Source organism: Bubalus kerabau, chromosome 9 (genome assembly GCF_029407905.1).
Source record: "Bubalus kerabau isolate K-KA32 ecotype Philippines breed swamp buffalo chromosome 9, PCC_UOA_SB_1v2, whole genome shotgun sequence".
NCBI lineage: Eukaryota > Metazoa > Chordata > Mammalia > Artiodactyla > Bovidae > Bubalus > Bubalus kerabau.
The window spans coordinates 56,164,847-56,179,373 of record NC_073632.1 but is presented as its reverse complement, the minus strand read 5'-3'; the positions used below and the strand labels follow the sequence as shown (position 1 = coordinate 56,179,373).

The window sequence follows — 14,527 nt, the reverse complement described above, 5'->3', positions numbered from 1 at the left end:
CATTAAACTGTCCAGCTTTTTACCTGCCCTATCTCGTTACACCAGGCAGAGACCCACATGCAGCAGGCATATGAAGAGGACAAAGAAAAATTAAATGATAGGATAGATCTAGAGTTCGGTGAGCCTAGGACAAAGCCACTTATCACGACTCTTGTACCCGCTAGTGAGCACAGCACTTAAGTTACCGTTGCTGGAAATCAGCCTCTAAGGTGCTTATTTTCTCATGAATTTGTGCAAGCAAATTTTAATAGCAGTAAGAAAGAATGAAAATGCAACATTAATTCTATTGGCTTTCACAAACTGGAACATTCTAAATAGAAAATTGACCTTTGCACATATTGAACTTATACCAAAAGGCTTTAGAGACCAAAGGTTTTTAGCTTTGATGTGGTCAAAAGCACTGTTTGCCTTTTAATAATGACATAATTGCTTTTTCTCATAGCAGCAAAAGAAGAAATAGGAAAAACATATTCTGGCATCAGCTAAAAAAGTAATAGGCTGTAGCCCCTACCTTCCAGGGAGCAGTGATACACTACATATAACACTTCAGTTCAGTCCATTTTCTAAGATAGGCTGTTACCAGGTAGAAGCCCTGTGGGTGTGATGGAGCTTGTCTTACAACTTAGATCCAGCCTCAAGCACATGGTAAGGGTTCTGGCATTCTCTGTCCACTTTGTCCCCATTATCCCTTGATAATTGTGTCCCCCATTTTGAATTTGAGACTTCTGTGTATAGCTCTGAGACTCAAGTAGGATTACATTGTGCTTTCTCTACTCTTATTGAAACAATTTTCTCTAGATGAACTGGTTGTGTAGAGGTATAATATTTCCTTTTACTTGCCTGGAGGATCACAAGCCACTGATATCATTTGCCTCATGCTTTAGAATCTTTTATGTATTGAGTCAAGCCTTAGGACTTCAAATTTCAGTGGCCTCTGAGAGTATTTCCTCTTACCTACCCTCATAGTATCCACAGCTGTGCTAACTAAAATTGTTCTATACTAAATAAAATTCATAAGTCAGCCACAAGATTTATTAAATACATATCATAGGGTATGAATCGCTACTGGCTAAACCTAGATATATAAATATGTAAGGGAACTGCCATTTATTTTATAATAATCCATTTGATAGACAATAGCTCAATTCAGTCTATAGTAATATATATATAATTATATATATATAATATTATATATAATAATAATATATATATAATAAATATATATATAATAATATAGAAATAGTAAGACTTAACAGCTTTTTATATATATTATATGGTCAACTTGATAAGATATCTAATAAATTGAATGTGAGGTGTGCTAGAAAGAAAGGATTAGGATGACATCAAGGTTTTTGTCCTATGTAAATGGAATGATAAAGAGTTGCCATCATCATAGGTGGAGACAATTGGAGGATGAACAGTTTTAGAGATGGAAGAGATGAAGAACCAAGTTTGGAATGTTTTTTAGTATTTTCTATACATCAAGTTTGGAGAAGGAAAATGGCAACCCACTCCAGTACTCTTGCCTGGAGAATCCCATGGACGGAGGAGCCTGGTAGGCTGCAGTCCATGAGGTCGCTAAGAGTAGGACACGACAGAGTGACTTCACTTTCACTTTTCACTTTCATGCATTGGAGAAGGAAATGGCAACCCACTCCAGTGTTCTTGCCTGGAGAATCCCAGGGACGGGGGAGCCTGGTGGGCTGCTGTCTCTGGGGTCGCACAGAGTCGGACACGACTGAAGTGACTTAGCAGCAGTAGCAGCAGTATACATAAAAGTAGAGATTTTGCTTCCTTCAGGAGTCTCCAAGAACACCCTTACCTTTAATATCAGTTTCAAAGTTTGAGGGTCTACAAGATCATCTTCACTTCTGATACCAAGTGCCATTTTAGGAGTCCCCAAGATTACCCTCAGGTTTGATAATTCACTGGAACTCACAGAATGACCAAAAGCTGTTATACTCACCATTACAGTTTATGACAAGGATACAGAATAACATCAGCTAAGAGAAGAGGCAAATGGGGCAGAGTCCACGAAAGGTCTACCTTCAGGTTCCAGTTGTCTCCTCCCAACAACAGTTTTGTAGGGAGTCTTAACTTTTCCAGGAAACAATGAGTGATAATAGGCATGGAGTAATGCCAACCAAGAAAGCTCACACTTGATGTCCAGAGTTTTTATTGGGGTTTGGTCATGTATACATGGCCAACAACCTGCTTGACTGACCTGTTGGTTTCCAGCCTTTCTAGGGGTTTGCTGATACCTCATGACCCCAAGGCCTGAAGATAAATTAATTACATTGTTATATATCCTGTGTGGCCCAAGTCCTCTGGATAAACAAAGATACTCTTCTTGGGGCTTAGAGATTACCACCCAGGAGCTAATTGCAAAGGCCAGACCTCTCTGTGGGTAATGTTAATATTTTTATTATGCAGTTGTCAAATAGGAAAGTGAATTTAGGAGTCTAGAATTCAAGGAAATGGTAAGAGATATAAATTTAGAAGTCATCAGCATATAGATGGAGTATTAATTAGGTTCCTAGCAGGAAGCAAACTTCCCTTACATGCTTGAAATGAAGAGATTTTGATAGACACTACTGACAAGAAACAGGCACAGTTTAGAGTGCAAAGATGGCCTGTTGAGGCACACACATAGCAGGAATCTCTGAACTCCAAGAAAGTGGTTACCAGAAACCAGTGAGAAGTGTTACCATGCTACAGGCACAGTGATAAGTGATCTCTGTTCATTAGCTCATTTGATTTTTTAATATGATTATAATTACTATAATCTCATTTTCACAGATGAAAAAATGCCTATTTAAAAAATTTAAATATCTTTGTCTACAGTCATTCAGTAGAAAGTTAATGATGTAAGATTCAACCCATGTCTGCCTGATGCAGACTTCCATGCCACAATACAGTTCAGAAATTTGGCATCATGATGTCACATATAAGATTGACCTATGGGGGACTTTCCTGGTAGTCCAGTGGCTAAGTCTTCATGCAACCAATGAGGGGGGCCTGGATTCAATTCCTGATTGAGGAACTGAATCCCATATGCTGCAACTAGGAGTTCACAGGCTGCAACCAAAGATCCAGAGCAATCCAATACATAAATAAATGTTAAACCTATGAAAGGGTTTCAAAAGTGTTTGAAATGGTTCCAACCTTTCTTCAAGACTATCTGCTAAAGGATATTCAGGGTATTCTAGCTAGTGATTTACCACTTAGGCCTTCCTGGGCCTCTGCTTTGCTAGATTAATGTTTTATGAGCCTTTGTGTTATGGGCTTTACAAATGGGAGCTGAACATAAAGAAAAAAAACATCATGGCCAGATACTCCTTGGAGGATACATCAGGACAGAGACGAATTAGATTTCCAGGGAAACAATTCGGTTCAGTCACTCAGTCATGTCTGGCTCTTTGCAACACCATGGACTGCAGCATGCCAGGCCTCCCTGTCCATCACCACATCCCACAGTTTACTCAAATTCATGTCCATTGAGTTGGTGATGCCATTCAACCATCTCATCCTCTGTAGTCCACATCTCCTCCTACCTTCAATCTTCCCCAGCATCAGGGTCTTTTCATGGCAAATAGATGGGGAAACAGTGACAGACTTTATTTTTGGGCCCTCCAAAACCACTGCAGATGGTAACTGTAGCCATGAAATTAAAAGACACTTATTCCTTGGAAGAAAAGTTATGGCCAACCTAGACAGCATATTAAAAAGCAGAGCCATTACTTTGCCATCAAAGGTCCATCTAGTCAGTTGAGTTCAGTTCTGTTGCTCAGTTGTATCCTACTCTTTTTGATCCCATGAACTGCAGCATGCCAGGTCTCCCTATCCATCACCAACTCCTGGAGACCATCAAAACCCATATCCATTGAGTCAGTGATGCCATCCAACCATCTTATCCTCTGTCATCCCCTTCTCCTCCTGCCCTCAATCTTTCCCAGCATCAGGGTCTTTTCAAAGGAGTCAGCTCTTTGCATCAGGGAACCAAAGTATTGGAGTTTCAGCTTCAACATAAGTCCTTTCAATGAACACCCAGGATTGATCTCCTTTAGGATGGACTAGTTGGATCTCCTTGCAGTCCAAGGGACTCTCAAGAGTCTTCTCCAACACCACAGTTCAAAAGCATCAATTCTTTGGCACTCAGCTTTTTTCATAGTCCAACTCTCACATCCATACATGACCACTGGAAAAACCATAGCCTTGACTAGACAGACCTTTGTTGACAAAGTAATGTCTCTGCTTTTTAATATGCTGTCTAGGTTGGTCATAACTTTCCTTCCAAGGAGTAAGCATCTTTTAATTTCATGGCTGCAATCACGATCTGAAGTGATTTTGGAGCCCAGAAAAATAAGGTCAGACACTGTTTCCACTGTTTCCTCATCTATTTCCCATGAAGTGATGGGACCAGATGCCATGATCTTAGTTTTCTGAATGTTGAGCTTTAAGTCAACTTTTTCACTCTCCTCTTTCACTTTCATCAAGAGGCTCTTTAGTTCTTCTTCACTTTCTGCCATAAGGGTGGTGTCATCTGCATATCTGAGGTTATTGATATTACTCCCCGCATTCTTGATTCCAGCTTGTGCTTCTTCCAGCCCAGCATTTCTCATGATGTGCACTGCATATAAGTTAAATAAGCAGGGTGACAATATACAGCCTTGATGTACTCCTTTTCCTATTTGGAACCAGTCTGTTGTTCCATGTCCAGTTCTAACTGTTGCTTCCTGACCTGCATACTGGTTTCTCAAGAGGCACATCTGGTGGTCTGGTATTCCCATCTCTTTCAGAATTTTCCACAGTTTATTGTGATCCACACAGTCAAAGGCTTTGGCATAGTCAATAAAGCAGAAATAGATGTTTTTCTGGAACTCTCTTGTTTTTTCAATGATCCAGCAGATGTTGGCAATTTGATCTCTGGTTCCTCTGCCTTTTCTAAAATCAGCTTGAACATCTGGAAGTTCACAGTTCACATATTGCTAAAGCCTGGCTTGGAGAATTTTGAGCGTTACTTTACTAACTTGTGAGATGAGTGCAATTTTGTGGTAGTTTGAGCATTCTTTGGCATTGCCTTTCTTTTGGACTGGAATGAAAACTGACCTTTTCCAGTCCTGTGGCCACTGCTGAGTTTCCCAATTTGCTGGCATATTGAGTGCAGCACTTTCACTACATCATCTTTCAGGATTTGAAATAGCTCAACTGGAATTCCATCACCTCCACTAGCTTTGTTCATAGTGATGCTTCCTAAGGCCCACTTGACTTCACATTCCAGGATGTCTGGCTCTAGGTGAGTGATCACACCATTGTGATTATCTGGGTTGTGAAGATCTTTTTTATACAGTTCTTCTGTGTATTCTCACCACCTTTTCTTAATATCTTCTGCTTCTATTAGGTCCCTACCATTTCTGTCCTTTATTGAGCCCATCTTTGCATGAAATGTTCCCTTGGTATTGCTAATTTTCTTGAAGAGATCTCTAGTCTTTTCCATTCTGTTGTTTTCCTCTATTTCTTTGCATTGAGCACTGAGGAAGGCTTTCTTATCTCTCCTTGCTGTTCTTTGGAACTCTGCATTCAGATGGGTATATCTTTCCTTTTCTCCATTGCTTTTTGCTTCTCTTCTTTTCACAGCTATTTGTAAGGCCTCCTCAGACAGCCATTTTGCTTTTTTGCATTTCTTTTTCTTGAGGATGGTCTTGATTCCTGTCTCCTCTACAATGTCACGAACCTCTGTCCATAGTTCATCAGGCACTCTGTTCTATCAGATCTAGTCCCTTAAATCTGTTTCTCACTTCCACTGTATAATCATAAGGGATTTAATTTAGGTCATACCTGAATGGTCTAGTGGTTTTCTCCACTTTCTTCAATTTCAGTCTGAATTTGGCAATAAGGAGTTCATGATCTGAGCCACAGTCAGCTCCCAGTCTTGTTTTTGCTAGTCAAGGCTATGGTTTTTCCAATAGTCATGTATGGATGTGAGACTTGAACTATAAAGAAAGCTGAGTACTGATGAGTTGATGCTTTTGAACTGTGGTATTGGAGAAGACTCTTGAGAGTCCCTTGGACTGCAGGGAGAGATCCAAACAGTCCATCCTAAAGGAGATCAGTCCTGAATATTCTTTGGAAGGACTGATGTTGAAGCTGAAACTCTAATACTTTGGCCACCTGATGTGATGAGCTGACTCATTTGAAAAGACCCTGATGCTGGGAAAGATTGAAGGCAGGAGAAGAAGGGGATGACAGAGAGAGATGGTTGGATGACATTACCAATTCAATGGACATGAGTTTGTGTGAACTCTGGGAGTTGGCGATGAGCAGGGAGGCCTGGCATGCTGTAGTCCATGGGGTCATAAAGAGTTGGCACAACTAAGTGACTGAACTGAATTGAACTTCGTGTGTGTATGCATGTATATCTGTGTGTGCTTACACACAAGTGCACACTTATATATGTATTATGTGTCAAAGTGAGTTTTCAGGATTTGGAGGTTTCAGTAGAAAAACAATATAACATTTTTAATGAGTTGCTTCTGGCAATGTATTTACAAAATTCTTAAATGTGTTTATGGGACTGTAAGTATCCGAATTACTATTTGGATTCTACACATTTGAATACCTGGTTCAGTGCTGAGCCATAAGGGGCCTGGCTTCAGTAGAGTGCCTAAAATGTATGATCTGCCGTGTATTATTTTCCATTCTGAAGCACAGAAAGTTTTTGCCATCCATAAAACAATATCATGGATAGGATTTGATGACACTAATAAATAAAGTGATTGTAATGTAGGGAAGACTGATGCATGATGCCACCATGCCTGCCTACCCCACCACTAAGGTTCATATCCCTTCCTGATACATGTCCCTGATCACAGAAGTGGTCTCATGCACCTTCTCAACACACTGCTCAAGGTAGCCACTGATAATCAATTGACTCTTGAATGTAAATTGAAACTCATTTACCAACTGGTTTCTAGTACATCAAGCAAAAATGTTTTTACATATTTTCAGTCTTGAATTATAAGGCTCTGTCACTTTTTAATTAATATTTTAAAATTTTATTTATTTTTAAATTGGAGAATAGTTTCTTTATAATATTGTGTTGGTTTCTGCCATACATCAACATGAATCAGCCATAGGTTTACACACATTCCCTCCCTCTTAAACCTCTCTTCCATTTTCCCACTCCATCCTACCCTTCTGGGTTTTCACTGAGCATGGGTTTGAGCATCCTGAGTCGTACACCAAATTCCCACTGCCTATTGATTTTACATTGAAACTATACTTTTCAGTGCTACTCTCCCAATTTGTCCCTCCTTCTCCTTCCCCAACTGTGTCCACAAGTCTGTTCTCTATGTTTGCATCTTCACTGCTGCCCTGAAAATAGGCTCATTAGTTCTATCTTTCCAGATTTCATACATATGCATTCATATATGATACTTGTTTTTGTCTTTCTGACTTACTTAACTCTGTGTAATAGGCTCTAGGTTCATCCAACTCATTGGAACTGACTCAAATGCATTCCTTTTTATGACTGAGTAACATTCCATTGTATATGTCTACCATCTTTATCTAGTCATTGTTGATGGGCATCTAGGTTGCTTCCATGTCCTGGCTGTTGTAAATAGTGCTGCAATGAACATTGGGGTACATGTGTCTTTTTCAATTATGTTTTCCTCAGGGTATATGCCCAGTAGTTGGACTGCGGGCTCAAATGGTAGTTTTATTCCTAGTTTTTTAAGGAATCTCCATATTGTTCTTCATAATGGCTGTATCAATTTACATTCCTACCAACAGTGCAAGAGGATTCCTTTTTCTCCATACCCTCTTCAGCATTTATTCTTCGTAGATTTTTTGATGCTGGCCATTCTGACTGGTGTGAGGTGATACCTCATTGTCATTTTGATTTGCATTTCTCTAATAATGAATGATGTTGAACATAGTTTCATATGTTTATTAGCCATCTGTATGTCTCCTTTGGAGAAATGTCTGTTTAGATCTGCCACTTTTTGATTGGGTTGTTTGTTTTTCTGGTATTGAGCTGTGCAAGATGCTTGTACATCAGCTCTGTCATTCTTTAAAAATATAGCAAATTTCAAAAAGAGAGAAGTAAATAGCTGTCTGTACGGTTGAACGTGAAAGCGAAGTGAAAGTGTTAGTCCCTCAGTCGTGTGTGACTCTTTGCGACCCCATGGATCCCACCAGGCTCCTGTGTCCATGGAATTCTTCAGGAAAGAGTACTGGAGTGGGTAGCCATTCCCTTTTCCAGGGGATGTTCCCAACCCAGGGACTGAACTTGTTCTTATTCCTGACCCAGGAATTGAATCCAGATCTCCTGTATTGAAGACAGATTCTTTACTATCTGAGCTACCAGGAAGCCCCTGTAAAGTTAGTGTTAGGATTTAAGGGTTTTTCTTCCAGGAAACCAGAGCTCTAATTTTGCTTCCATAGTGCTCTCTCTCTTTTTTAAGAAGATGAAAACCACACTTGAAGTTTCCTCTCATCTTTTCAAGACCCCCCTTTTTTTCTAGACCACACTTTTCCTTATTTTCTAATTTCTCTGAGCTGAACAAATTCACCTCACCCCCAAGGAGGGAAGGGCTGACAAAAATTTGGAGACAGTGTTTTTTTTCAGTGTCAGTCTACCTCTCCTGTCAAAGTCATTTATGATTTTCTTACAATGATTGGCTTCCTTCTTTTATACTTATAACATTAACATACGTTACAAGGTCCACATCTGGTTTACATATTCCATTTAGTTTTTTTTTTTTTAAACACTCTGTAGCACCAAACAAAACATTCAATAACAATAACTCCCTGAAATGTTATACTTGCCCTTTCCATAAATGGTCTTTTCCCCACTGAAAAACACATTGGTGGTGATTGAACATAGATGAATTATTTTTATGCAGTGCATTTTGGGTGAGGGGAGTCTGGCCTATACACAGACCACATTCACTGAGATGATAAATAGGCGTGATGAATAAGCCAGGTGGCAAAGCTCTAATCTGTGTGGCTACTGAAATGGATACATCAGTCCAGGCGGAAACTTGGGACTCCCTTCCTGGGGCTGAGGGAGGCTGGACCTGCAGGGAAGGGATGTGATTGATCTCATTAGAAGCAAGTGCCAGCTGGAGTGTGCATAAATGCTCCTTCTGGATTCTCCTTAAGAATTAAATTGATGGCAACTTCTGAAAAGAGCATCTCAAACCTCTGTCCCCTGTAAGCTTAAGATAAACCTTGATTTTAAGTACTGTGAAATAACTGAAAGTAGAAAAAGCTTTAAAAAATGTACTCTCAGTGAAGGAATTAGAGGGGATAGAATGTTACTCATCTACCAAAATAAAGGGATAATTGCAATGTGGTGCTCTTCTTTGTTAGAAGATTTTCAGGAACCCATCTGTGCAAATTGTTTCTATTTTATTATCATTACATCAACTAATTACATTAGGGAAAAGGGGATATTTTAATTAAAAGACTGTTTTAAAGTGTTGCAATTCTACCCTCCCATAAAATAACTGAACCAGGTGCCAAATTTGTTAAAGTAAACTACATTTATGAAAACTGTTGTTTGGAAATTATTTGTGTTAACCATATTTTAAACAAAGTAGATTTTGCCCTTTTATTTTATCTAGTAGCTGGGCCCTTTTATTTCTCTTCTGAACAGAGCACCCTAGGCCAGGATCACATTTGTTGTTGTTTTGTCAATAAGTCCTGTCTGACTCTTTGCGACCCCATGGACTGTAGCCCACCAGGCTCCTCTGTCCATGGGATTTCCCAGGAAGGAATACTGGAGTGGGTTGCCAGGGATACTTCCAACCCAGGGATTGAACTCACATCTCATGCTTGGCAGGTGGTTCTTTACCACTGAGCCACACGGGAAGCCAGGACCACATTTCAGTTCAGTTCAGTCACTCAAGTCATGTCCAACTCTTTGTGACCCCATGGATTGCAGCATGCCAGGATTCTCGGTCCATCACCAACTCCCAGAGCTTACTCAAACTTATGTCGATTGAGTTGGTGATGCCATCTAACCGTCTCATCCTCTGTCGTCCCCTTCTCCTCTTGCCTTCAATTTTTCCCAGCATCAGGGTCTTTTCTAAGGAGTCAGTTCTTCACATCAGGTGGCCAAAGTACTGGAGCTTCAGCTTCAGCATCAGTTCTTCCAATGAATATTCAGGAGTGATTTCCTTTAGGATGGACTGGTTGGATCTCCTTTCGGTCCAAGGGATTCTCAAGAGTCTTCTCCAATACCACTGTTCAAAAGCATCAGTTCTTTGGTTCTCAGCTTTCTTTATGGTCCAACTCTCACATCTATGCATGACTACTGGAAAAACCATAGCTTTGATTAGATGGACCTTTGTTGGCAAAGTAATATCTCTGCTTTTTAGTATGCTGTCTACGTTGGTCATAGCTTTCCTTCCAAGGAGTAAGTGTCTTTGAATTTCATGGCTGCAGTCACCATCTGCAGTGATTTTGGAGCCCAGAAATATGAAGTCTCTCACTGTTTCCATTGTTTCCCCATCTATTTGCCATGAAGTGATGGGACCTGATGCGATGATCTTTGTTTTCTGAATGCTGGGTTTTAAGCCAGCTTTTCCACTCTCTTCTTTCACTTTCATCAAGAGGCTGTTTAGTTCTTCTTCGCTTTCTGCCGTAAGGGTGATATCATCTGCATATCTGAGGTTATTGATATTTCTCCCAGCAATCTTGATTCCAACTTGTGCTTCATCCAGCCCAGCGTTTCTCATGATGTACTCTGCATAGAAGTTAAATAAGCAGGGTGACAATATACAGCCTTGACGTACTCCTTTTTCTATTTGGAACCAGTCTGTTTTTTCCATGTCCAGTTCTAACTGTTGCTTCCTGACCTGCGTACAGATTTCTCAGGAGGCAGGTAAGGTGGTCTGCTATTCCCTTCTCCTTAAGAATTTTCCACAGTTTATTGTGATCCACACAGTCAAAGGTTTTGGTGTAGTCAATAAAGTAGAAGTAGATGCTTTTCTGGAACTCTCTTGCTTTTTCGATGATTCAGCAGGCATTGGCGATTTGATCCCTGGTTCCTCTGCCTTTTCTAAATCCACCTTGAACATCTGGAACTTTTCAGTTCCTGTACTGTTGAAGCCTGGCTTGGAGAATTTTGAGCATTACTGTGCTGTCATATCACGTATAAACTATCCCAATTATTTTGAAGAGCTTATTTTTTTCCTAAATAGGGAACTCTTTTGTTTTACAACAAAATAGTATTGACTTGTGTATGATGGATTGATTAAGGTAATCCTTTCTGAAATTGGCAGTTTTAGACTGATATGTTGCATAGGAATGCTGGTGGAGGTAGGAAGATCAATAGGGATCCACAGCGGAAAATACATGGCCAGTATTTTAATTAAAAGACATTCCTATTGTTTAAGCCCTTTTTCCTTTCAATAAAAAGCTCATCTACGTATATTAACTTAGAGGGATGCCATCAAATAATTCATATTAAGTTCCCGAGTAAAAAGCCACTCTTCAGATGTCTTGAATACATCTCCCATTTTGTCAACTCTCTTATTCTTTCAAGGTGTTCTGAATAATAGAATTCACAGAGGGGTTTGTATCTAAATGTCAAATAGTAGGGAAGACAGAGGATCTGGAATGGAGATATGGATAAAAGAGAAACAATAGCACCGGGCAGAATAATGAAATCTTAGAAGCCAAGAGAGATCTCTACGCACCTATGCAGGAGATGATGGAAAGCCAGAATTTAAAAATCGCAATTCTACTTTCAGTATTCAGACAACTCTCTGGATTTCTTCTCTTTGATTAAAATGTTAAACCATTTTTATTCCAAAAACTGATTGTGAAAAGCATTATAGAACTGTATCTCATGTGGTTAAATCTCTGTATCTCAACTGTATCTCAAACTGTATGTCATGTGGTTAAAGACTGAATAAATACTATTAATCTAATCATTATATTTATCCATGAAACAATGTCTTGCACATAATAGACATGCAGTAAATACATGTTGTATATATAAATGAAGACAGTAATTCCCTTGAATTCAAGAAGGAGATGGCAAGTCCTACTAGCAACAGCTATTTTTTTTTAAATTTATCTCTTGAATATTATTCCTCAGGGAAGCTGGCAAACTGAAATCTGTTACATTCACGCCAGCAGGGATGTATATGTGTGAAGAGAAGTAAACATTTATTGTACCTGGTGGCTCAATGGACTAGCCAAATGAATTCTTAAGACACTTGAAAATAGTTGGCTTTATACTTAAGATGAGCCCTACCGATGCTATTTGTGGATTTAATACTTCTGAAAATTTCTACTTCCAAGTCAGTTGAGCTTTTTCAATTCAGAACTGTTGAGCTAATCTCTAATTGTATAGCTGCTTTTTCTTTGATAATGAGTTTATCTCAACATTTCGATTGATATTTTGATGTTGTTAGGTTTTCAGTCTATATCAGTGTCAAAATAACTTCCAAGAATAGATTAGTAACCAGCACATTTAAAAAATAACTATATTCTTTCCTTCTTAGCCCAGATAGCAGTAATAAAAACCCACTACTTATTGAAAGTCTAATATAAGCCAGTTCCCCTTTGGTGTTTTATATATTAATTTATATATTCATATAGATTATATGGTTTTACCCTCTAATAGAGAAGAGGAAAGCAAAACAAATCTCAGATATAATATCTTGCATAAAGATTCATATATCATAGATTTTTTTGAACTGAGATTCATACTCAACTCTCAAGGTATTGCTACTCTGATAGACTAAATATCCCAAATTTACATTTGACTCACTCAAAATCTTGTGAGATAAGTTAGTGAAGTGTAGCTTTCTTTTATTTATTCACCTAAGGTTGGTATTAGATCTGTCTGTGTTTATATAAATAATGAGAATAATAGAAATTTAGAACTAAGAATATTTTAGAAGTAATCCAATAAACATTTATTTGATGCATGAGTAATGAATTTTTTTTCTTTCTCTCTTATTCCTACACTCAGTTGTATTTACAGTTTTCTAACTCATTCTTCCTAGTTGGAAATCATTTTTAAATTATTTTATTGTCTTATGCTACTAGTTAATATAAAATACTTATTATTATATTTAATTGCTCTGCCGAAGTGATTCAAAGGGTAGCTCTCAAAAGACACCAAAAATTGGATCTATCTTTGGAAATTGACCACACTCTTAGATAACCAAGAAAATCATCTGGAGTGATTATTAAAAATCCTCATGCATGAGTTGTATCCCCTGAAGATTCTGACTTGGTTATTTAGATTGTACTCAGCTTCACAGATTACTGTCATCCATTCCAAAGTTTGGAAGTCACTGCCTTAGAGCAAGTCTACTCTATTTATAAAAAGTTGTTAAACAATGTTACTCTGTGTGTGTGTGCTCAGTCACTCAATTGTGTCTGATTCTTTTCGGCCCCATGAACCGTAGCCCACCAGGCTCCTCTGTCCATAGAATTTTCCAGGCAAGAATACTGGTGTGGGTTGCCATTTTCTATTCCAGAGGATCTTCCTGACCCAGGGATCAAACTTGTGTCTCTTGCATCTCTTACATTGGCAAGTGGATTCTTTACCACTATCCCACCTGGGAAACCCAAAACAATATTACTGTGCTTTAAATTTTTATTATAACTTAGTTGTGAAGTAACCTCATGTGCAAAGAAATGCATAGCATTTTATACACATTTTAGAGAATTTTATAAGTCCAATGTTAAACACTAATACAATTAAGCACGTGTTATAAACTCAAATATTTGTTTTCACCTTTGTACAATTCAGTGTTAACACCTGTACTCATTACATACATGATTCCCTACACTGAATTATATTATGTTCAATAGGTACATTCGATGTCAATTAATTATATAGTATTTATTTCACTATTGTTAGTAAATACTTAAAGGTGTAAAGCAAGATAATTATATTGTGTAATTTATGCAAATATTATTTGCAGAATTTTAAATATCAAAATTCTAGACTAACTTTCAATAAAGTAAATTTTATGGGACAATACTTTAAAAGTAAAAGTTATTTGGTGTATTTCTGAATTTATATATTTTTTATCTTTCATGTCCTAAGGATGAAGATATTTAAAATTAGTCATATTAATTTTATTAACTATGTTGAAACATGTTAACATGTATATAGCATTGTATATCTAAGAGGATGTATTATGTAATTAAAAACCGAATGAAAAAATTCCCAAATTTAGATTTTATTCTTTAGATCTCTTACATTATTTTAATATACAGTATATTTTTGTCATAGAAAGTGAAGTCTCTCAGGCATGTCTGACTCTTTGTGACCCCATGAACTGTAGCCTACCATGCTCCTCCGTCCATGGGATTTTCCAGGCAAGAGTACTGGAGTGGGTTGCCATTTCCTTCTCCAGGGGATCTTCCCGACCCAGGGATGGAACCTGGGCCTCTGCATTATATGCAGATGCTTTACTGTCTGAGCCACCAGGGAAGTCATAATTAGATACTTTTTATTCCTGTTTCTAAACAAAGTTATACATAT

The 14,527-nt window shown here is 38.3% G+C and overlaps 1 protein-coding gene across 13 annotated transcripts in view; it reads left to right on the top strand.

Moving 5' to 3' along the window:
- GRIK2 (glutamate ionotropic receptor kainate type subunit 2) overlaps nt 1–14,527 on the top strand; it is a 753,908-nt gene that overhangs the window by 335,351 nt on the left and 404,030 nt on the right. The window lies entirely within an intron of this gene.